The 26,127-nt window shown below is 37.7% G+C and overlaps 1 long non-coding RNA gene across 1 annotated transcript; it reads left to right on the top strand.

The window, feature by feature from the left end:
• Nucleotides 1–15,219: 15,219 nt before the first annotated feature.
• LOC108444970 lies at nucleotides 15,220–21,989 on the top strand. The gene is made up of 3 exons (XR_001859694.1): nucleotides 15,220–15,344; nucleotides 18,161–18,283; nucleotides 21,197–21,989. It is a non-coding gene; the product is annotated as an uncharacterized LOC108444970 (long non-coding RNA).
• The last annotated feature ends 4,138 nt before the right edge of the window (nucleotides 21,990–26,127 follow it).

The raw sequence follows: 26,127 nt of genomic DNA, 5'->3' as shown, positions 1-26,127 counted from the left end.
AAGAAAGATATGCGCACACAAGCAAAGAAAACAGTAAATTGGTTTACTACTTCCCATGAGGAGGCAGGTGTTCAGCCATCTCCAAGAGAGCAGGGCCCCAGCACACATAACAGTTACTTGGGAAGATAACTGCCATCACTCAAAACATGTCCCCCCACTTTATATATATACTGAGCATGATGCCATATGGTCTGGAATATCCCTTTGGCCAGCTTGGGTCATCTGCCCCAGCTGTGTCTCTGCCCAGTCTTCCCTGCCCCCCCAACTTCCTTACCAGCATGGCAGTACCAAAAGCAGAAAAGGCCTTGGCTCTGTGTTAGCCCCACTCAACAATAACAAAAAAAAATCTCTATCATCAGCCCTGTGTTCATCACAAACACAAAACATAGCCCCATACTAGTCACTGTGATGAAAACTAATTCCAGCCCAGCCACAACCAGCACACACCCCCAGGTCCTTTGTCATTCTGCAGCCCCTCTTTCCCCAGCCTGTAGCACTGCCTGGGGTTGTTGTGACCAAAGTGCAGGACCCTGCACTTCAACTTGTTCAACCTCATGCCATTGGCCTTGGCCCATTGATCCAGCCTGTCCAGATCCCTCTGCAGAACCTTCCTACCCCATCAGATCAACACTTCCACCAAACATGGAATCATCTGCAAACCAGCTGACAGTGCACTAGATCCCCTCTTTCAGAGCATTGATAAAGATATTAAACAGGACTGGCCCCAATATGGAGCTGTGAGAAATGGTGTTGAGGCTGCTCCCATTTACTAACTACTTAGGTTAGCAAAAAGAGATGTCTAGAGCAAGTCACTTTCCCTCTAAAGATCTTTTCCTCTAAATTTCCTGATCTGCTCCTTTATGTATCTCCTTTGTTTCCTTCTTTCTCTATAGTCATTTTTCCTCTACTCTCCTTTCCCCATCCAGCCTGACCATGTGTTACTAGCTCTGTAGGATTACCTAATGGCTAAAACTAAAATTTTTCCCTGCTGTCCTCTAGAACCCACTGGACAGCAGTTAAACATACATTTAGCATATAAATATATTTAAAAAAAAAGATATGTAATAAATAAACATATATATTTTTGTTGTTTCAAAGCTTCAGTAATCATAGTTTCCAGGCAGACATCAAAGAGGTCAGCATTAAGAGGAAAGAAAATAGCACTTGAAATCAGGAACCTGGAGATTTAAAAGCTGCTCTTTCTTAAGGGGTGAAGTCCATTGCAGCTAGCCATAAGCATGTAAAATCTTCTGAACAAAGATTTTTAACAAACTGGGCAATAAATAAATAAAGAATGAATGAATGAATGAATGAATGAATGAATGAATGAATGCAATAAAGACACCCTAGGTGGAAGCACTCAAGAAGAGCCTTGACAGACTGATTCAGGGTGTCTGTCCTACAAAAGAATATATGCTAGTTGATAAAAGGCTAAAAGCCTGTTAGCTAGAAGAGCTGGATACAGTTTTTTTCAGAAATAGAATGCGCTTTGTTAGAAAGATTTCCATGCAGGACTAGTTTATAGATTTTTAAAAACACAATTTCAAAAGGGTGTATTGCTTAAGAGAACTAGAATAGCCAGGACCCCAGTTGGGAAGCTGATGCAGAATATACCTCTACACATTTCTCTTAGGAAATAAAGTTCAATAGCTTTCAGTTTGCCAGAAGCCTTCACTTCCCTCTGTCTCTGACTGCTGACCCTCCACTCACAACCAGAAGCAGGGAAAAAAATCACTGTATTTCCTTTCATGGGTCTTGCTAATTAAGAGTTCAAAAGACCTAAAGAAAGGCTTTCTTTGGCTTGCTCTCCACTAAACATGTCTTTTAGCTGTAAGGGCTTACAATCTTGCTTTTTCCTACAGCTGTGCTTTACACATGGAACAAGAGATGGAATATTTTCTTGAGGATTGCCTGCTCTGTTTCATTAAAGCTTCCCCTTCCAGGATGCAGCTCTAACTAGCAACTAACCTTTTATGATCCAGATGCTCACTGTCTGCTGTGGAGTATCCACAGGTAATGAATGGTAACGAATTACAAGGTTTCATAACAAGGAGTTACGAAAGAAAGCTTGTATAGACCTTGACTCCCCTTAAAGAAACCTGCTTGCCCCTGAAAACCTGCAAAAGAAATCAGGTAACTTTCTACTCTTCATGAATGCTTTCCTATAGGAACAGAATGAGAGCAGCTGTGGTAGGAGACACTGCCAGTCTTCAGTCAGAATTTAATTATTATGGCAGGTGTTACCAGGTAATACTATCTAACATATGTCTGCTCAGCCATTCACAGGTAGACTTGCGCCCTGAGTCTAGCAGAAGCCGTATAGCCACGTACATATTGCACACAGTGAACAGATAGGACTTTTTAGCACAGATTATTGGTCAGTTCAGGGCTGTATTATCCCTAGGCACAGGGCTGCTAGCTACTGAGAGAATAAACAGGAAAAGGTTCTTCCTGCTCGCTTTCCCCTCCAAAATAGCAAAAAACCAAAGAGCACTAACAAAAAGAAAAACCAGTTCCCCATTGTCTCTCATAATTACTTTTGTTGTAAGTGAGACTTAAGGATGTTGATAGATAATTTCAATTATGCAGGGTTTGGGGTAGGGAATGCTATACAAGCAGAGTAAGAGTTTAGTCTCTATAACTGGAAGGGTTTTTTGTTTTGTTTTGTTTTGTTTTAGCTAAATAACAAGACTCTTGAAAGAGAAGTTTGTTGCTGTACTATTTAACTGCCTTTGTGGCAGTACTGGTGGCTGGGAAATGAAAACAAGCTGTGCTTTGAAAATACACAGATGTCACATTACTTAAATCTCCCACAGAAGCCTACATTTCCAGGTTGTGTGTGTTTTTCAGGCCTGAAGGAAGGATAATCGTCTTAGTATTTTTCATGTGCATTGTCACTGGGGGCAGGTGTCTGTGCCAGGCCGGGATGCTTATCATCATGGACTGCTCTCAGGTTTGCATGATTTACACGTGCTGATTTTGCATTTTCAAAAATGGAGGAAAGCATTGACTGGTGAAGATAGAGTTATGCAACTATGAATTAATTAGCCTGTAAACTTGCATATGTATTTTCTGCTGAAATGGACTACTACAACAAGGTGTTAGGTATTGTTTTGAAAATATGAAAGCTTCTGCATCTTGGCATTGATACCTCTGTTTAAAATAGCTTCTACTACTTACTCCTGATTAAAATAAGCTTGTTAAAAAGATTATGAACAGTATAATAGCATACAGGTGAAGTGCTGTTGTTTGTTCAAATCTTCTTATTGTAATTTGGAGGCTGGATATTATACCTAAATCTATTTCCCATGTTTTAAGAAAAATTCTTCCCCGAAAAAAACTGCTCCTTTCATCAGTGTTTATATCAAACATGGTCCTTCTAATCTAAATTAAGCCCAGTGCTTTAGCAATAAAGAAATAAGCAGCTGAACACTTTCCTAATTTTTTAAACTTAGTTGAAATACAATATATTACATTAATCAACCACACCTCATATTTTTCTTCCTCAACAGGTGCAAAAAGCACACTCATGTACTTTTGCAATCCAGCCAATTTTTACACTATTTTTTTTTTTCATAATAGTTAGCATAGGATAGTCTGTAAAAAGGAGCACTTGGTCAGAATGATCCTGTTACTTCTGTACTCAGTGCTCTTCAGCTGATCTGCTGACACCTATTCCCACATCACACAGGGTCAGCAGTTGCAGGTGTTTCTCTTTTGTGTGTCACTGCCTAGGTCTTAAAGCTCAGGTCAAGGAATAGAAATCAACTCTCTAGAGACACCAACAATAGTTCCCTGAGAGCTGGTTTAATGAGTTATTTACAGGAAATACAGGGAGCCCCATGATCTGACTTTCCCTAAGTAAGGATCAATGGCAGCTTGATAAAGCTATAGTAGTTGAAAAAGCTGGTAGGAGTGGGCACAATAACCTTAGGGGTAGCTTTACCTTCATTGCAGGGATTTATGTTGTGACATACAAGCTTATTTGGCGTCCTGGTTCATCCTTTAAATCTTAGACTTGCTCTTCAACACCCATATGTGCTGAATCTTTTAATATATTTAAAATCTTTCATGTCTTGAGCAAAAAAAATTATATATTTTTTACTTCCACACTCAAGTAATAGAACACATCTGCTCACCATAGAGAAAAATGGTAATATGACTAATCCAGTATATGATAGTGTGTTGTCTAAATAATAGATCATGCTGCAGGCTCTCAGCATTGCACTGCCTCATATGCCCTATAGGCAAGGATAACCTCTCTGTTCCAAGAGCTTTAGTGAAGATGTTTCCCTTTTCTGCTTCCCTTTCTTAGGATGCTCCATCAATTTCTGAAATAATACAATTAGCAGTAATTATAGGTGGGCTGGAAGAGTGAAGAGAGGTTTTTAGATGATTGTCTTAAAATTTACTCTTCTAAATGACAACAAACAGATCAACAGATCTGTCTCATATAAAGAAGGATACAGGACAACTATGTCACTGAAGTAACACTCCTTTCTAGAAACAATTTAATTTATCATTTTAGGAAGCTGATAGAAGTAAGGAGAATAAAAGAAACAAACCAATGAAAAATTAGTTTTCTTCTAGCCATATTTATAACAGAGCAAGAATGGAAAACAGCTTTTATGGCAATTATTTTTGTTAACATTATCACCAGGCATGGTGAGTATAATATAAATATCACTAAGGCAAATATCCAAGTTATCCATCTGGTTAGCTGAAAGGGACTGCTTGTGTAATTTTTAAAATTATGCTCATAGTTTAGAAGTCTTAAAATGTATTTTCAAGCCTTAGAGGTAGGCTGACAGTTGAATACTGAATGACAATTGCTGACTGTTGTCTGGTTTTTTCTCTCCAAGGGACCCATAATATTCTCATCACATAAAAACAACAATAGAGAGATTTCTAGCTACATATTCACCCAAGTGCAGTATACAATCTTTTGATATTTTCAGTGGAATTTTACATGTGACTATTAAATAAATATATATATATATATATGTGCATATATAAGTGTCTGTTCCTAAAAAGAAGGTGACATGGAGCATCCTGACACCCTGTCTTCAGCCAGAATCAGTAGTGCAGACAGAATGCCCCACATTATTCATGTATGATTCTCCCAAATCACTTTATCCTTGGTGGAGCCAAGGAGTAGCACGACTCTTGACTGCATTTAAAAGGCATCTGCAGGATTGGCTGTTGCTGACATATGCCCCAGACACCAAGTACCCCTTGGTAGTCCATCAGAACCATAGCATCAGTCATAATCCTGTATCTGCTATCAGCAATTGGGTTAGCTGCTATATGCCTCAATAAAGCTTTGTTTTATGATTTGTGTTGTCAGATTCTATTACTGTTCAACCCACAGAAGGCCATGTATTTTAACATTTTTTGCACTATATAAGAAATTCGTAGATGTGGTGGGTACAAGATGGTCAGAAAATTCATTCTTATTTCAAAATCAAGTACTGTTTCCTGTCTGACATCTCGCTTCCATGTATTCTGAGTTCCTATCACAGGGCCTGAGGCAGTTAAAAGCTCTGTAGTCATGTTCATTACTTCATACAAGCTGTTAGAACATATGAAGGTGAGTGGTTCACTCTGTGGTTTTGTTATTCTGCTGGGCATATATCATCCTACTCTAAGGCCTCTCTTGTATTAAAAAAAAGAGCAACAACATGTCCATACTGAAAAACAGTGCTCTGCTCTTTTTATGGACAAGTTCATTACTAGATGCAATTTTCAGGTAGATGCAGGGAATGTCTTTTCAGCTACTAAGCTCTTAAAAGCAACAATACAAGTTACACTCTCAAATGCTCATTTAAACAGTAAAGATCATGAATACAGTGTTTGTCACTATAAACTCTTCATTGAATGACATTAACAGAGATCAGGTTAATCCTAAGTGATTTGGTAAAAACCCCAACTTTTTCTAAACCGCCTTCTTGTGATAAAAATTATCACAGGTTTGATGGGTGTGCAAATATATACTTTATATTTATTCAATTGCAGAATAAGGCTATCAAGTTCTGGGAACAGGGGCTTTATTTATAAATAAGACAAAGTGTAAGGGTGTTTTTCAGCCTCTATAAATACTAATATTCTTCATATTCCAGAGTCATGATCCAGCATTTGGCATGTTACGTATTTATATGCCACTGAAAGATCTCATCGACAAAAATTCAGCTGATGTAGAATTTGGTGAAATTCAATTGACATTGAGCTGAATTGCTCAGATGCCTAGAGTTTGCTAGAAAAGAGACCTTTCTGTGCTATGAAGCCTCTCTTTGCGAGGTAAATGTTCTAGCCAGAATAGTTCGCAGACAACTGGTTTGGGTTTTGTACTGGAAGAAGGGATATAGCTTCAGTAACTACCAGCAGACTTCAGAGGGCAGAGAGTCAGATGAAAAAATCTGGAAAGTACTATGCTGAGCAATGACCATATAATTGTGAATAAAATAACTCAGATCGAAGCTGCTTCCTAGCCAGGGACCTGATGTTACACAAGTGGCTGCTTTTTGGTATCAGGCATATAGAGCTCTGAGGTTTCAAGATATACCCTGTCCTTCTGTGCTGCCTAGCAGTGAGCTGATGTTTACCTCTTTCCAGCATGTTGCCATACAGGATGACAGGAGATGGGTCTCCTACATCTGAAAATACCTTAGATCTGAAGTATGTCCCTGGCTCACATAACAAACAGAAATGTTTCAAGGTTTTTCAGGTCAGATTAACCTACCTAACTACTTTCTTGAAAAGTATAGTCCTTTAGAAGTAGTTTTAAATCAACTACGTGACAAATAAATAGATCTTAGATACTTAGGAAACCCCAAGACAGACCTTTTCATTTACCAATAGGTGTTTGACATATAGTAGCTGCACCTTCTAATCTAATTAAAGGATTATCTGACATACTAATTGCCTTGGTACCTAGCTCAAGAATTCCTGACACAGCTCTCCAGAAGTAAACAAGATCAATATTTTATAGAGCTGTTGGATTTCAGCTACTTCACAGTGAATTAAAATATTTTCAATACATGAAAATGTCTCCTGTAGGGTTCCCTAGACTCCATAGAATCAGCAGTTATCATGACTTCCAAGGCTCTCAAGAAACTTCTAAAATGAATTGAATCAGGCAGTCAAGCATTCAGAAAACTGACTTACTAACATATGATTCAATGACATAATGTGATTATTGGAGAACAGCTATAGTCTGGACCAGCCTTGGGATTTTTTAAATTTGGTGGTGCCAGTTCATGACACAAAGATGTAGTTAGGCCAAGAAGTACCAGCTGGCACCCAGTCACGAATTTTAAGGAGCCAAGCCTTCTGAAATAAGTCAGTCTTCAGGAATGTTATCTGGAGCATGTTGCAGTGGGGTCAGGAACAGACTTGTAAGTGAAGTGGGTAATGAGAGGTTCAAGTTTGGGCTTGTTTCTATTTCAATTTTTGCCTCTGCTTTTTGGCATTCACTGCTAGCCACAAAACTTGTCTATTGAGTCTTTGGCTGTCGGATATTCTGAAACCACTTTCTGAGGTCTTTGCTTCCCAGAGTCCTGTCTAGATTCTTCTCAGCCCAGGCTTCTTGGGTAACAGGGAAGTGAGGAAAGTGAACTTAGCACAAGGACAGCCATAGTATTTCAAGGAAGTGGTGCTACTGATTTCTGAAAACTAAGTTTAGTGGACTGTTTAACTTAATTTGACCTCATAGCTACTGTGAGTTCAAAGGCAGCCAGAATTTCTGTCAAGGCACTCTTGTCTTCTATTTTCCCTCTAGTTCCATGCACATAGGGCACTTAAAGGTAATAAGAGATTACTGCCATCTTTTTCTTCACACTGCTTTGATCCAGTCAACTGAATACCACAGAATTTAGTGCTAAGGGCTTTACTGTGTGTCCTGGTTTGAACTGGAATAGAGTTAATCTTCTTAGTAGCTGGTAAAGTTCTCTGGTTTATATTGAGTATGAGAATAATGTTAATAAAACACAGGTTTTGGTTGTTAAGTAGAGCTTACCCTAAGTCAAGGACTTTTCAGTTTTCCTTGCTCTGCCTGTGAGCAGGTGCTCAAATGACTGTGAAGGAGCACAGCTAGGATGACCTGAACTGGCCAGAGGAATATTCCATACCATAGAGCACCATACTCAGTGTGCAAACTGGGAAGGGTTGGCTGGGAGCCATTGGTGAGGGATGGGCTGGGAATTGGTACACTGGAAGTGAGTAGTTTTACTGTACATCACTTGTTTATCTTGGGTATTATTATATATTCTATTCTATTCTATTCTATTATTATTATAAAACTGTGATTATTTCAACCTGCAAGTTTTACCTTTTCCACTTCTCCTCCTCATCCCACCAGCAAGGTTAGGAGGAAGTGAATGAATGGCAGTGTGGTACTTAGCTGCTGGCAGGGGCTAAACCACAATAATCCTTTTTCAAGAGTTCTCTCCAGAGTTTCAGAGTTCCAGTCCCAAAACTCTATCCTGGCCAAAACCAGAACTCTGTGATTATAAATTAATGACATATTAAGCCTTGAACCTCAAGAAAGCAGGCACTTTGAATACCTTAGAGAAATAATACATGAATCTAAGACATAATGACATCGTGGAACATAAAAGGGAGTTTGCAGTCTGATAAAGACATATTTTGATCTGTCAAATTTCAGTGCACAAAACAAAGGATCATGTCAGGCCAGCCATCACCAAATGCGGTCATTATCTTTGTCTGATCAATATCTTTACGTAGAGGGGACTGCAAATATCTTCTTGCCCAGTCTAAAACACTGATGCTATTGACATAATGCAGAATTATGTCATTCTTCAGTGAAATTACTCCAGTAATTTTAGAGCAGATGCATTTTATCTTGATGCAAATCTACCTCAGGTTTTCCTTTGCTGTTGATGGCATGCAATCACTTCCATATGGTATGAGATTAAAATGGGCTGCTCAAGGGAATGAAAATAAGAGATATGGCAATTACGTCCAATAATGAATGTTTAAAGTAGATAAATCAAGACATTCTCTGTAGTCATTTAATGTTGAACAAAGGAAGGTCAAATATGTTATTCATAGTTTTTAGGTACAAAACAGCTTAGTGGAAAGCCAAAGTCATCCTAAAATTCAGAGAGGTTTTCTCTATATATGATGCTCAAGAAAAAAAAGTGCACTGCACAGAGAGCTACAAAACTCAGCAGAAAATTCAAAGTAGAGGTGAGGTTTATTGCTTGACTGTTCTTTCAAAGTCACTTGTGAGACAAACATCAGCAACAAACAATATACAGAAAATCCCACATTCCTATGTAAAGACATCTCTGATATTGGGTTGATGCAGCAAAAATTAGGATAGGAGTTATATCTATTTCCTCTGCCATCAGCCTGATAATTTCTAAGAAAAAACTTATTTAGACAGCTGGGGTGATGACTTCCAACAGTGTTTATCTGATACTGCTTTAAGAATAGTCTGGAGACTTCTGTCTTTGGATTTATGTCAATAAATCCCATCTTGAAGTTTGTTATCTAAGTCGAGCTGACTCATTGCTCATTAAACCAAACACCAAATAAAAACAGAGAAAAAAAATCACACATTTGATTGATTAGTCCACTGGTTTATTTTTTAGTATATAAATTATTTAGATTCACTTCCATTCTCTGACCCTTTTGAACTGAATTTCTCTGTGTAGAAGAAAGATCCTGATGACAAGGTAATTGAGTATTCCAGGATGGGTCTCTCTGAGTCCCTTTTGTGAAAAATGTTGTGGTTTGCATAAATGAGAGCTTTATTCTCTAGCATAACTTTTCAAGTATTATGATGTGGTAGTTTGTCCTCATTGCCTCCACAGACATGCACAGCATAACTTTCTCTCTGGGTTTCATTGCACTATCTGCAAACACAAGTGTGGCCTTCCAACACACGAGTCAGGTCCTTTGTATGGAACTAAGCCACTGGACACCTGATGTGAAATCCAGCATCACCTACCATTTCAACACCTAGATTAGCTGACAAGTCTGTCAAAACTGGTTGCTCATGGCAATCACCTGGCATACAAAAAAAAATCAGTTTTCAGCCTTCAGTATAAAATCACCCTTGGGGCATGATCCCACTGAAAAGCATTATCTTTTATAAAGAAAGACACTTTTATGTTTTCCCCCTTTACAAATGGTAGGTCATTCCGCCTCTAAGCCACCAGTCCTTCTAGAAGAGAAATTAAATATAAAGGATTGTGACAACATGTGAAGGTTGAAAATTAATGAAGGGTTTAAGGAATTCTTCAGATGTATGTGGCAAATAGAGTAGCTGAGAGAACATCAAAGAAAAAGCATATGTGCCTTGTGTGCTCGAAGATATTTAAAAGTTTAACTGGACTATTAATCCAGGCCATCATCTGCGACAGTCTCAAATTACTATGAATTCCATTGAATTCTGCCTTTGAAATGAATACATTTTAGGGAGTCCAGAGAGGAAAGAAAGCAAGGTTTTTATATGTAGCATTAGGTGTGTGAAAGGAATGATGGTGTGGATAAGGTAAAACATTGATACAAGTTTTACCATTTGGAAGAGAAGTGGGTTTCATTTACCAGAAACAGGCAAAGCACAGGTTTAATGTTGCATATAAACAAAGCATCAATCATGATCAGTACTGAAAGCCAGTAGATCTTAGGGGAAAGTGCAGTGACATGCACTGAAAGTGATGTTTAATCTGCAGAGAGAGATGTTAATGTTTGATCTGTCATAACATTATAAACTGTGGTTCATTTTTATTAAAAGATCCTCTGTGAAATAGAGCACTTCAGTAAAATGCAATTTGTTGTTTCATTAGTGTTGATATGGCTATCCTTTCTTCAGTACCCAATACACTGAGAGGAGGCAAAAGAATTGCTGCTGGTAGAAAAGAAAAGGGCAGTGGAAAGAAATACAGTTCATAATATCCATGTTAATTTTCATATAGAAAAATCTTGAGTCTCTGGGTTTTCATCAGGCATGACTGATACTGTGCTGGTTGCCACAGAGTAGGAGCAAAACTGGAAAGAAGAGGGCAAAGCAAATACCAAGGACATATCATCCTGAGTATAAGTAGTAAGTTATGTCAGACTTTTTAAGACACTAGTATCGGCCCAAAGATCCTTTTCTTACAAGGTTAATTTCTTCTTTAGGTGTCAAATATATAAAGCAAACAAAAAAAAAAGGTAACCTCCTGAACTTTCTATTCCAAGTTCTGTGTTTGCTATCTGTGACAATATTTTTTTTTGGTACTTGTCTTTCTTAATATGCGAAGGGCTATGCATTTGTAAATGTTGCATGAGATAAGGAGAAAATGGATGGTTTGCTGGGCTTCCTTATTCAAGAAGAGATATCTCAGAAGTTTCTTATCAACTGTATTATTCCAAGAAGGATAACCCAGGATGATGAGCCAAGTAGAAATGAATGTGAATCACTTTACGTGAAAAACCTCTGATGTTTCCGGTCTCCAGAAATTGCAGGTGGCTCAGTGGCCACTAATACAAAACCAGGATATGTACAAAACTTTTACTGCTAGTCATACATGTAATGCATGCAAAATCCATGATGTATTTAAATAAGTGAATCAGTGTAACTGGAAAAGGATATGGGTAGCTGTTTTGTCCAAGACAATTAGTAAAACCATTAGAAAAGCCACTGAAGGGGGTCTGTGGCTGACTGAGCCTGCAGCATGGCTCTCAGGGCCAAGCTTTTCAGGGTACTTAGGCACCTAAAGATGCAAAGAGGTGCCTAATGGTTAAAACTTCGCCAGCTTCTTATCTGCATCTTTAGGTGCCTAAACACCTTTACAAATGCATCTGTAGCTCCTAGGGATACAAGCCATGCCAGGATTTCTAGCCACTTGTTAATGAGTCACCAACAGGAGCCAGTTGGAAGGACTTGCATGCTTGCTTGGTTTATTTTAGATGTTGGACCTGCAGTTCCAGCCAAATAAAGGATTATATTTGGAATAGATAGCACTGAAGTCTTAAAAAGGTATTTTTCATGAGATTTTGTGTGTAGTAATATGATTCAAGAAGATGTCCCAAACACCTAACATGTTGCATTCTGAAATTATGTTCCATTTCCCAAGGGATAGCCTTATCAGTTTATCAGGTATTATGGAAACAGATTATTCCAGCCTCTTTCAAACCTGTTTCCACTTTGTATAAATAATTAATTGTTCCCTGAAGCAGGACCTTGAACTAACTCTCCAACTTCCTAGGTGTATTCCCAGCAGTTGAATTTGCTTTACCTTATATAAATAATGAATACATCAACTATTACTGTATATTTTAGTATATATATTTAGTATATTTTAGGCAAGTCTCATAGCAAAGGTTATGCTTGCACAGAATTTTTGATATTTTTGACCAAAAGCCAACGTTTTGCAAATTATCTGGCTGTTCTTGAGCTACAGCTAGAAGACCTGCTGCTTTTCACATGGAACCAAAGCAATAGGGACCTATCTGAAGATTTAAAAATTAATCCATTTAAATTAGAAGTAGTTTTAGGTTCAGAATTCTGTTTTTAAACTATAAATATTGTAGGTATATTTTTATTTTTAGTAGCAATGTTTCTTGTTACCACAAGCCTCTGTATTTTCTTCTTAGTTCATAATTATTTATTGTATGTTTTATTTTGTTACACATCTTGCTTCTGCTGAAGCTGTAAGCTAAATTTAAAAATGGTCATAAACCTTTGACTATTTTTTGCATTAGGAATCTTGACTGTGAGTCAGTTTTTCAGAGGCTTGTTACTGATATCATTAGAGAGAAAAAATGTTCTGTCCTTATTGAAAATAAAATGGAAATGTTTATGAATAATAGACATTAGTCCTACAAGGAAGCAAGGAGTCTGTAGGCTCTGTCTCTTGTTAGCTCCAAATGAGATAATCTACTAAAATTTATGTCTGAAGTCATTACAGGAAACCCTGTCTGGTGCAAAGGCTCTATCTTAGTCTAAAAGCACATAATATAGATGAGACAAGTCATTGTAACTGAAATAATGTGGTTGTAGGATCTTATTTTTCATGATCCATCAACACTAACACCACTCTTCCCCCCAACCTCGAACACTGGATGGTTTTTTGATATTTCGAAGTTACTGTGTTTTATAACACCGCTGGTTAGTGAGAACAGCGTGCTTCGGATGATCACTGAGTTAGTAAATGATTTATGGGTTTCAATACCTTGTTTGTAAGCAGTTTGCTGCCAAGCAGAAGCCACAGCAGCCCAATCAGACTAATCAGTAAGGTTATGACTGCACGGCTAAAAAGATGGTGCAGAATCATTCCTGCGCTTTGAGAAGAAGTCTTACAAACTAGTTTGCACTTGCACAGTTTTTAGAGATAGTCCCTCTTAGAGAGGTTTGTTTTGGAGAGGGAAAGAAACATAACAGTTCAGAAGAGAGAAGTGGAATGACCTAACAGACAAGAGATGCTGATGTTTCTTAGCTCTTCATCCTTTCCTGGAGTTAGGTTGCTGAGTCAGACATGCCTTTCTCATAAAAAACACCAAGGAGGATCACTTACACTTGGTAGTGTAAGTTTACACCAGTAGTCAGTGTGGAAGCCACTTAGAAGATGGAAAAATATTTTCACATATCCAGTCCGTGTGATCTGAACTGGTTCCCCCTGGTTCCTAAACCACAAGCCTGAGTGATATGCCAGGATGGGTAAAGTGCCTTTTAAAATGATCCCAACTGTGCAGTCTTTGAGAGAAAGAGTAAGTGTAGAGTCAAGAAACCAACTCTTCTGATGGATACTTACAGGATCCTAGACAGCTAAATGGGATCAGATGCAGTTGCCTCTGATGTGTTGTTGTTGCAAGTGATGCTTCATATCCTATGGTGAGAGGCCATTTACTCCTGAGGGTGCTTTCATCATTGCACAGCTGGGTCTGATGGACACAGGGAGATGTACACTTGCTTATGTCAGAAAGTTTTGTTCCCATTTTGGGTCTACAGTTTGACCACAGAGTCGTGCTTAGGCAGCAGCTAAGAGACTGGTGGAGGCATGAAAACTTGAAAGACTCTCTACTAGAACGATAACACCCATAGTCACATTTTAGCTGAATGGGACTGTTGAAAATGTCAACGAAGCAAAAATCTTGGACTTCAATTTCTAACATTGCAGTTACATCCTTAAATATGTTTATGATTATGCATCATTCAGACATGCCTAAAGTATAAGAAACATCTTCTAAGAAAAAAAAATCCTCTCTGTATACTTTCCTAGTCTATATAATCCTCATGGACAGATCCACAGCAGGTACAAATACCTCTTTCTAAATAACTCATTTCGTCTCTCCTTTGTGCTTGGGAATCTTCTTTAACTGACCGTCTCATCTCCTCCTGCTGGATAATCTTTTAATAGCCTCAGTTTTTTTTTTCTTATCAAAACATATGCAATAAGTGAACTCATATGATGTTCCTGACTGGCACTGGCTAAGTGATCTCAACCACTATCCATTTAAAGGCAGGTTTTCATTCTGCCAAGCATTTTGCTGATATCTGCCATCATCGAGATTTTGTTTTCCCTATATTAAGCAGGAAATATTTTCTCTGCTTTTCTCACTTCTAAGCAGTTTGGACCACATGTGCAGCTAAGAAGTTCTCAAATCTTTAGTTGCTCAGACTGGGAAGTTAAGATATTTCCTGCTGGAACAGGATCAATAAAAGTTTTAGGCACTTGCCAATGGCCTTTTAAGGAAATTATCTTAAACAGCCTTCTGGACAATGATCCTTTCGGAATGCAGTGGAGTTCAGGCACATTTAGAGGTCACCCATTCCCCCATTAATTCTACCTTGCTGAGAAAAATGCTGAGGGAGGTACAACAGAGCAAATACCTTTTACTCCATCAAGCACATATTGCTGCAATTAAGCCACAGTTGGATGCAAGAGTACAATTATGCACTCTGCATTACTATAGAAAAGAAATAATTACTTCAAAATAAATGTAATTGAAATACCCTAGCAACCTGAGTGGTTTTAGATGCATGCACTTTGAGACAATTTCAGATGAGCATTCTGCTGTCTGAACTCCCCTTACTGAAGATATTGCAATGTAAAGTTACGTATTGGGTCTTTCAAAGGTTAAGAATTGACTTTGACAAGTAGGCTTAAAAATGTACATTTTTGAAAGCATATTATTTTTTTCCTGCCACCCTTTTATCAATTGATCTTCAGACAAACAATTGACCTACAGCCCTGTTTTCACAGAAATTTGCACTTGGGCTGGTTACGGTTTCAAGTCCTCAAGAAAAGTGCTGTAGATGGGGGAAAAAACCTCCTATTGTCCTCACAAGACTCTGGAGCAAATATTTTCATTTCTCAGGACCTTGATTTAAGGTAAGATTTCTAAGACATAAATGAGATGAAGTATTTTTTAAACTTTTCTCACATTCCCTTGTTCTACAACAAAAAGGTCTGTGCTACAAGTAAGTATTTCAGCTCAGAAATGCATTGACTTAGCATGTAGACTCCTTTTGTATCTCTCAGACCTCCAGTATGAAGCACTTGAATGTGAAGAACTGTATAACCTCTTCAATTTACAACAGTCTTGTACCTCCTAAATACAGCTAGAAAGGCCTAATTATGTGCAGAAGTTTTCCTATATTTTGTTGTTACTGCTTTGGAGGCCAGCTGAGAGGGGCCCTGCTGATACACAACATTCTTCGGATGGTGGAATACAGAACAACAAGTAGGCTGGTTTTGAATTTTCATGGGAAGTGAGTATAGTGCCCAGGTATCCCCCAAAGAAGCTAAAAAAAAGTAAATAAATATGTTAAAGACTTGTTATTTTCTTAAATAATTAAAATGATGATAGGAAATCTAGAATTTCTGTATTCATCATCACTGTCCTTTAGAGGGCCTGTTATGTTCATTATTATTGCCCTTGTTAAAACAAACAAAAACAAAAAAACCACACACGCCACAAAAAGACAAACTTCCCTGTGTTTACCACTCAGAGGTTGTTTTGTGTTGTCTGACTGTTTATTCATAAACCCAAATAACTGGAACAGTCCCTAAGAGAATACCAGCTTCACAAATCTCACATTGTTTTAATACAGTTGTTTCTCTAGGTTACGTAGTTTCAAAGTGACCCTGAGTTTTCAGAGGCACTGTTAGGAAAATCTTGTCACTCTCCATTGCATGAGTGGTCATTTATGCTGTTAGGGTAATAAGTAGAATAGATTTAACATGATAAAAACACTAGATTTGAGTAAGCTTCTGGGAAACCTCTGCAAATTCACTAAGTTAATGGCTTAACCTCACAATTCTCCAATGGAAAATAAATTTTAATGGTTTTATAGACCCAATCCACATTTCAAGATGTGAATTTCCCCTAACTCCACACTACTTGACTCCTGTTAAGTGCTGAACTTAAACAAATAAAAACTTATTTTCCCACATGGTTCATAGAGCTATATGACACAGTTTCCTCCTCTGTGAAACAAGAATAGAACATTATTCATCAGGTACTCAGAGCAAAGAGGCTGGAAATTGTAACATAAGAAGGGCAATGAAAGTGCCAGTAAATATACATGAACAGAAAAACAATGTGGGGACACAGAAAATGCATATGACACTTAGCAGACTAAAAACAGGATTAGAGGGTATTAACAGACATAATATCTGTTTAAGGCCTGCAGGACAGGAGAAAAAAAAAAAAACCTTTGGATTTCTCCTCTGAAAGTGTTGAAATTCAGCGTGAACAGAAGCCTTTTGCACAGCTGTGCTAGGCTACAGAAGCCAAAATTGTGGATGCAGTCTCAAAAGAGCTGTTACCTGCTTCACAGCCAAAGCCCCTGCAAGCTCACGTCAGCCCAAGGGTGGCAATGTTTACCCTGCTGCAAGTCGCCTCCAAGAATTTTGTGCAGCAGTATTTTGTTTTGGAGATTAGAGGACTAGTGGTGAGAAAAGTTTTCTTAGGAGATAGGGGGTTTTTAGCAGGCTTTAGCAACATCCTGGACTTCAATTATTACTAGGAAAAACAGCCTGTGAAATTCCAGGAAGCAAAGATTACTGTACATGCTAGCAAAGCCATGATTTATGGTAGGAATTAGCTCCAAGGCAATAGAGAGAAATTCTGATTTTGACATTCTGGTTTGGTAGTAATGAAACAAATCTCTGGATTTTAGCTGCTCGGCTACAGCACAAAAGTGTTTTCCAGCCAATCAGTGCACAGGACACGCTTTAGTGGCTTTCTAATCTTGTTCTTTTTTGCCTTGTTCTGACTTTGCTAAACAACGCACATTGTATTAGCAGAGCAATGCATATTGATGTTTCCTAGTATTACAGTGAAATGGGAATACTGATCTCCTTGCTCCCATTATATGTTAGCATTATCTCCCTTCAATGGATTACTTGGAGTTTATGGGCATGCCCCAGAGTGATTTGTAATCACCATCTTTAGCTCCTCTGTCCTTGCAAAGAAAATACTAAATAGTTTGCTTGCATGTCTTTGCCATGCACTGAAATGACATTAAATACAGTAATGGGGGGCCATATTCTGCTATTGTTGTATAAAAATCCTGGGAATGACTGAAAACCATAGTCTTAATTTGCATGTGTAGCAAAACAGAACACAGCCTGCAAACAATCAGAAAATATCTGAAAACATATTGGAAGTCCTTTCACTCTCTTATGCAGTAATTTAAAGCCAGGACATTCCCCGTTCACCTCCTTCTTATGGCTCTGAAAGTTGTGGCACATTTGGATGTTAAGACCTTCATCTCCTTTGCTAGCTTAGGTGAAGGAGGCAGGTACTGGTGTGTGTGAAGACATTATAGCTAAATGAGCCATATTCAGCTGGAAAAGAAAACCTCTGGAACCCTGTAGGAGGAGGCCACACTGGTGGGAAGGGCTGAACTTGGCTTCACATGGGGAAGACGGTATTTTCTTTTGTTTCTGGACTTCATACACTGTGCTTTTCCCTAAAAACAAAAATCTTTAAGAAAAGTTGTAAGGCTGTCTTTCTGTTTTTCATGTCTTGCTGGGGCTGGCTATTGCTTGTCCCTCATTTTGGTGGGTTTGTGGGGTCTTCATTGCAGTGCCTGATTACAGGTCCTGTTAGTTAATAATTAGCAGTTTTGAGTCACAGTCTTCTATCTCAATCTAGACCTCTCACTTGCTTGATCCTTTGCCTTATGAATTTCTTGCAGGGAAGAGAGCCTCCAAGGTCTGGGATTCATGATACAAAGCATTATCTTAAAGACTGAAAGAGATGCTTTAATAAACTGTCGTGGCCATGCTACATTGCAGAAGTCAGGATGTGCTGCTGAAAGGTTTGCTTTAATGTCTAGACTATAGATGTTTTTGCTGGATAGCACTTGTTCAGATATTGATTGTGGGGAGAAAAGTCTCTCTTTTCCAAGTCAGCTTTTATGTGGGAAGCAGACAATGTGAGAGCATCCTGGATATTTGAAAATATAAAGTCCTGGTAAAATAATAGACCTCCACTTCTATTAATGTTTCTATTGAAAGCCAGAAAACAGAAAGTGCCAATGAGTATAAGAAATGCTTCAGTTAATGTAAGGGCAGAGGCGAGAAACAGTAGCATTATCCGCTTTATTCTAGGGAATTTATGGTGAGAGCTGAATGCAGTATGTGACAGATTTCAAAAGATGTAAGTCATTCAATGCACACTAATGCCTCTGCCAGAGAAATGCATATGAAACAGTTTTATGACTGAATTTCAATATGCAGGTATAAACAAGATTGCCAGTGAAAGGTTCTGCTTGGTGATTACCAGACTATGATGTTCTTTGAACTTCACTACTCCAGAGAATGCAATGAAGCACTTAGCACTGAAATTTAGTCATGATTCTCCAGTCTCACACATATGTCATTCTTGTGCTCTATTGATTTTACACAATTTAAGGAAGATTTTGAAATAAACAATTTCTTTATTTTCATCCTTCTCTGTCTGCAGCATATTTTTAAAGCCTTGTTAGATATTCAACTACATATATATATATGTGTATATATATATATATATATATGCACATAAGGGTGGCATTATTTGCACCTTATTTCCTTACTTTGGAGATGCTTAAATATATAATAGTAACAACGTTTTTAAAAGCAGTTTTGGGAGTTTATCTAGGTACATCAGATTTCTGCACTATGTAATTTGCTGCCAGCGAAAGCGTGAGAAGTTAATGAGAAGAAATAGCTAAGAAGAATACTTAAAATACAAATTTTAGCATATGTTTTTTGCCCGAACAGAACGAGTTTAGGCTCCCCTCGGTGCCGTGCTGCTCGTCGGGCAGAAGGTGGCGCTGTTGATCAGCGCAGCTGATCCCTCCCCACAAAGGGATGAGCCACCCGCCGCCGCCTCAGCCCTGCTTCGCCGAGCTCAAAAGAAGCAGCCATCTGGAACTTATTCCAGGATTTGAATTCAGTCACTTTACTGCTTAACAGTGACCTACCGAACAGTTTAACCATGTTACTCTCCCCCCTTTTATGCAAATCAGAGAAAATAAGAGGTATAAAGCAATGCGTAAAATTTTGTTACCTGTGTTAAAGCATAGCATGATCTGTGAAAAGATAAAAAAAAAAAGCATAATCAAAATATCATTTGGGGAAGTCAGAGAAAGGGTGTTTTAGAATAAGTGAGAAAAAGAATCAGATATTTTTTATCCAGGTGTTCCTAAACTTACAAAGGTTTCCCTTCATTATAGGTTTCATATGGGGAAAATCTTTCTCCTGCAGTAAAGTTCTGAGTTCTGTTAAAAATGTTTAGTACCTTTAGTGCTTGTGAAACACTGCAGACATCAGGCCTGTGCTCAAAAAAAAATATTAATAGAACAAGAACCTGCATTATGATTCTTCTTCCTCATGCTGTTCTCATTATGTGAGAAAATAGCCTTTGAGATCAGAGCTGAAAGACTGCTTGTAGGCAGCATGGACATTTCTAGCAATACCCTTAGTCAGGATTCACACTGCAGTGGTACCATTTTTACTCTCGTTCTCTAAAGCTAACTTCACTTTTAGCTAACTGCTCTGAGACTATTATATCCACTAGGAACTACAGGCTTGTTTTTCCATGTGACTAAATGGATTCAAGGAACATTGATTTTTGTCTACAGGGTATTAGGATGTTATTAAAGGCCTAGAACATAATTTGAAGTATTAGATGATAGGTTACCGAGATGATGGGTCCAGTTGTGTGCTACTTCCTCCTCATGTATGCAGAGTCTGTATGGACTTCCTCTTCTGCACCAGTCTCTCATCCATCTTACATCCCATTCTTCCTTTCCCAGAAGCATTACTGAGCTGGCTTGAGGACTGCAGTCACAAGCAGCTGTGACCTTTTTCCCATTATTTTTTTCTTACTTCCACTGTGAGGGGAAAAGAGAGAAAGTGCTGTGGTTCTCATTCCCAGTGGGAGCTAATCCTGCAGTGTGAGAATATAAGAATTGCTCAACTAGATCAGAGCCAAGGGTCACCTTGCACAGGATCACATGTCTACCTGGAAGGGGCAGAACAAAAAAAGTTTAAGAACATAAGTGTAAGGCAGGCTTTCTCCAGACAGCATAATCTCATTTTGAGGCAGTCAGCAGTTTATGCTATGCCTAAGCAAATGATTTCTTCTTTATAATTCCTACTTCGCTTAAATACAATTAATCTTCAAATTCCTTTCTACTTTTGATTTTCTTAATTGCAATAGTGGGTTATAGTCCACCATTTAATGGGATGATGTCTTTTTCTTCTTTTTACAGTAAACATTCATTACCTACCTCTTCCACACATCACTTTTCACAATTCTATAGCCCTTTTTCATACTGCCTTCAAAGTTGGGTTATCTACAAAACAGTCCTGCTTTATGTTGACTCTGTGAACTGTTCAGGACTCCTAATATACAGAGTGGTCACTGGCATGTACCAAAGGAGAAAAATAAAACCACAGCTTGGAATATCAAAACACCAATATTAGTAACTGCAAAAAGTAATATCCTCAAAACTGTGTGTATGCATTGATTGCACATCTTAAAAACTCTTCAGCACCAAAGTGTGATAATTCCTTATTTAGAGAAGAGAAAGAAGAAATGACAGGCAAGTTAGACAGCTCACCCAAAGTCACAGTGTTAGAGGCGAGACAATATGCAAGTTCTGGACCTGTAAAATAACAATGCCTGCCAGTGCTCCTTGCCCTTCTGGGGTACTTACTTTCCCTGCTGCATGTCTTCATTACAGGATTTGAACACTTGGGTTCCGCATGTTGGGCAGCAATAACAGAAAACTCCTGACTCCCATTCACAGGATACTGGATGCCCATGAAGAAAATCCTGTTCAAGGTGACAAGGTTTACTCTTTCAGGTGCAAAAAGTTTAACAGCTTAGTTGCTGTGAGGTCCCCAGGTTCTTAGCTGGACATCCACTGGAGAGATTCAAGATGAGAAAAGGTGACATTTCAAGATGCTGCTTGTATTTGAGAAACTTCAGTGCAAATTTTCAAATATGAGACTTCTCCATCAGGAATCCTTGGAGACCATTGTTATTTCCCAAAGTGCTTTCAAGTGCTTTCACAAAATAGCCTTACCTGAAATTTCTCCATGCAACTACTCCATCTGTCTCTTTGCTCCTCACCTGTTCTTTCTGTGACCTGGACTTTCACTTCCCGAATTTATTTCACATTTTTTCTAAAGAAAGAATAAAATCTGTAAAACTGTTTCTTTTCTTGAGCTTCTTTTTTCCAGAAGACTTGTTCTTCTATGGCATGAAAGTAAGTTTTTCACGAGATTTCCTACTTCTGCTGTTCCACTTAGCTTCATGGTATTAAACATAACCCTTAGAATATACACTGTACTTTTGACTATTTTGTGTTCTACCCATAAACTCATGACTACATGTGTATATATACACAAACAGAACACATATGCAGAGAGGACATAGGCAACCATACCAGTGGTTTCAGGATCAAAACCTTTCTGTATTAACCTTTGACTCAGTGATTAAATTAGATTGCATGAGAAAAAGATGTGTTTAAAACCAAACCCTCTATTTTGGGCACAGCCTTTCTTCTGAGAAAGAGAAGTAGTGAATCCTTGCCTTCCCACTGCCTTTCAAACCAAGGTTTTAATAGTCTAAATTACAAGATGAGGATCATCAAAACATCAGGAGGCTGCACAAAAAATGTCAGTAATATAACTGACATGTGCTGTGTAGAAAGCTTTGGTGTTCTGAAGCCTTCATTCACTTCTAGTTATGCATAACTAGGTCTGCCCTATCAATCTCCCATCCCTTTGCATGTGGCTGAGAGACATCCCCGTGTTGTGGACTAGGTGGCCTTGATAGCAAAGCATTTTCCATGACTGACTCAGTCATGCTGTTTTTAACCTGCAGCTGATGCAGACGTGGTAAACTGAAGTGCAGAATGCTGCAAGTTTGGAAGGGCCATTGTCACTTCTTACACCCTTGCTACATTTGATCTGTGATTTTGCTGTGAGAAGAGTGACAAAAGGCATGCACTAAATATTGATGCTTTCTGCCTTTGAATATTATACAATTTTCATTATACCATTTCTTCTCAACAATGAGATAATTGTCCTTAGAATAATACCAGGGACAAAATTAAAAAGATTAACACTTTGTAACAGCACATTCAGCTTGAAAATGGCATTTTCTATATAAATTAACCTGGATTTTGGAAGCAGGTCACATAGGAATTCCCATCTTAGGAGATATTTTTGTTCTGAGGTAGTATTCTTGTGTTAAGGCCTCTACATGAAAGATTTCTTCTGGAATTTGGTTCCCTTCCCAGTCTCAGGATAAAGTGTGCAAGATATTATTTTAGCATTATCAAGTTTTGGCAAATTGCTAGAGAATAGTCATGTTTTTGAGATATAGTGCCAGGCAAAACAATTATTTTAATTGGTAACAGGAAAATTATTTTTCTCTTATCTACGTCTCTGTGTGTTGTGTGAGGAAAAGAGAGAGAGAGAAAGAAAGAGATGTGTGGCTCCTACAACTGGGATAAACTGATACACAGCAGTCACTAGTAATTCACTACTACAGGTGGGATTTTAAAGGAGTACTCCGGAAACCGGAGTATTTTATTCACCATTTACTGTATACAATATTATTGATGGATATTCTGCATAGCTCAGCAAAAACTCAAAACATCTTCAACCTTGGTCTGAGATTGTCCTGAAGAAAAAGCTTATTTACCTTTTATGCAAAAAATTTCAAAGCTGGATAGCACTTGTTATGCAGAAATGGAATTGGAGTGTGTGCCTCAATAAATCCTTTTGACCTAGTGTAACTGTCTGTTGGCTTTTATAAAGGATGTCAATTGAGGTATGAGGTATCTGCAGAGAAAATGAAATACTTAATATTTTGATACTGTAACTTTAGACTTCAATTTATCAGCTGATATTTTCTTTAGGGAAGGGGGAAGAAAATCACTGCCTTTATCTTTTTTCCTGCCATTTAGCAGTTTACAAAGACCTATTCCTTGTTATGTAGGAGTTCCACTGATATGAGAAAAAGTTGTTCATGAGTGAATAAGAACATCATAAATAGTACCTGAACTGAAGTGTTCTATACGTGTCTTAATTTCAATAATTACTACATCTTATAGCAGCGTTTAAATTTTCTCCATGAAATTGCAGTGATGTGGCATGATATTTCAAATCTGTGAACATTTGGCAAATTCCTGGAACAGTTTTCATTAGATGTCTTCCAAAAATGCAGGTCTTCTTTGTATCAGAAATACTGATATGTATGAGTTGATGATTCGACCTGCTATTACTTTTAACATTCCTCCAGAATATTTTTTGGGAAAACCAGTAGTCACTAAATTTCTTTTCAAAATTTAAAAATGATTTCTCACAAAAGCTTTGCTTTCATCTGTTGACTATAGATTTTTTTTAAGGACACTTTCATGGTAAGTTACTTTAGTGCTTGCTGCTTACGACATAAATAGGAAATGTTTCTAGACTCTAAATATTAATCTCCTTATTGCCACTCTTTGAACAGAAAAAGAATATGAACTGCCAGAAATTCAGCCTGGATGCTGTATTTTCCCATGATAAATATCTTTTCCCTTTCTTCAGCCCTGCAGTTCTTCAGAAAGTACTTTTGTCCTTTATTTTCCACTAATGCTTATGATAAAAAATTAAATTACTGTTCATCCTTTCAATAAGTTTCCCTCAGAGAATCTCTGTTAAAGAACAAACATTTAAAAGGAATGGAGAAGCTTTAGTTTTATACACAGCCCTACTATATTATTCATTGCAATGCATTTTTAATGTCACAGAAAGAAAAGTAAAATATATTTTAATTTCTGGGACTAGGCAGCCAAGTGATCCAGGGAATTGCAAATTCACAAAGGCTGAAGACAAATGCATATAGTGCAAAATAAACCCCACACCAATCCCAAACCTTTCTAGCCTCCAGTAACCAGAAGGTTTTCATGAGAGATTTGTGAAAATTCTTACTGGTTTAAAATCTCCTGAGACTGTCACCATGCACAGACACTGGGAACCTCAGACCTAGAAGCATTCAATGTGTTTCAGACACTCTTTTTTCAGACAAGAAATAAGTCAGCAAGAATGAGATAATAAAAGAAAAAAGGCTGAAAACAAAACTATAGCTATTAACATAGCTGTTGGGATTATGACGAAGATTTCTCTTGCCTCTTCTTCCCTTTTTTGCTTCTTATAAATAAACCAACCTTTTATCTTTTGGTACATTTGTTCATAAACAAACTCATTTTGACTAAATAATTGCAATGATTTAAGTGAGCTTCCTTTTTATTGTTTGAAACCTGGGTACTATTTTACAAGAACAAGGAATGAATAATATTCTTTACTTTGTTTATGAATTGTCAGGGTTAATGGTTTTCTTTGTGTTGTATTCTCTTGGAATTCAGCCATTTATCTTCAATCGACAAGAGTTACAGCATCTAGTGAAGAATTGATTTACAAACCTCTCTGAACATAAGACTGCAGATGAAACCTTATGGACACTGTGTTCTTCAAACATGAACACACCTTTTATGCTGTACAATGGTGGAATTGCATCATTGTTTGATATAATAAATGAAAAGCGGAGCGGGATTTTCAGCTTTTGTTCTGGGATTCACAACAAAGAGTCTAATTAACTGTAATTTTCAAGCATGCATTTTGAAGTTTGGAAATGTGTATGGTTAATGGATATTTCCATAGACTAAAAAACTTAATTTTCATTGTAGTCTGCCAAACATCTGATAGCAAACCACCCATTACATGAGACAAAACTGATCAGAAATTCAAGAACAATAGACATAGTTTACTTTTAAATAGTGACTGTGAGGGCTAATCATTTAAAAAACATAATTATTTTAATGGTGAAATCACCATAGTACAAAAGCAATTCTTGCAAATTGGTGACTTGTTATTATTTCAGTTGTCCCTTATGGATTATTAAGATCTTATTTTAACAGAAGAGAGGAATGTTTGTCAGTGCAGGTAGCTGAAAATTCTCGTAAGGGGCTGTTACTTTTTAAAAAAAGGATGTTATTCAGTTGCTTGACAAAAATACTAAAACCAGTGTAAATATTGGTAACATTACTGCGTCCCCGCTCAGTCATTTCTGTCTCTCATATTGTCAAGGGCAAAGTTCAGAATTGCCTTGAGATGCACAGTTTGATTACAGGCTGCAGGTGGATTTTTCCTAAAGTCATCAGAAGGTTTTGTGGAATTCACCATTTACCCACACTAAAAGGAAGAGAGAGCACTTTATTTTTAGTAAAGGGATTGGCTGTTAAAAATAGGAGAGTAGAAAATGCCATTGCTCATCAAAGTCCTGTGGAAAAGAGGGTTAAGTGAAAAAACCCCCAACTCTGACATTCCAAAATTGGTTGTAGTTGAAACCAAATTCAATTTTCATGAAAGGAAAGTTCTAAGAGGAAGGCATTCAAGGTGTTGTTTAGACATTTTTTCAGTCCATTAATTCGTGTTGATGAAGAAATCTCATTACAGACTAGACAAGAAATATTCAGGGAAGCAAAACTAAATACAGGATAGAAAATTATTAGAAGATATAAGGACAGAAATAGCTGGATAAGCTTTACAAAGATTAAGATACAGAAAGAAATAGTTCTGGGAAAAGCTGCAAGTATGATGACATCATTGTAAGGAATTA

The sequence above is a fragment of the Corvus brachyrhynchos genome, unplaced genomic scaffold (assembly GCF_000691975.1).
Source record: "Corvus brachyrhynchos isolate BGI_N302 unplaced genomic scaffold, ASM69197v1 scaffold60, whole genome shotgun sequence".
NCBI classification, from domain to species: domain Eukaryota; kingdom Metazoa; phylum Chordata; class Aves; order Passeriformes; family Corvidae; genus Corvus; species Corvus brachyrhynchos.
This window is presented reverse-complemented; position numbering and strand designations above follow the sequence as displayed.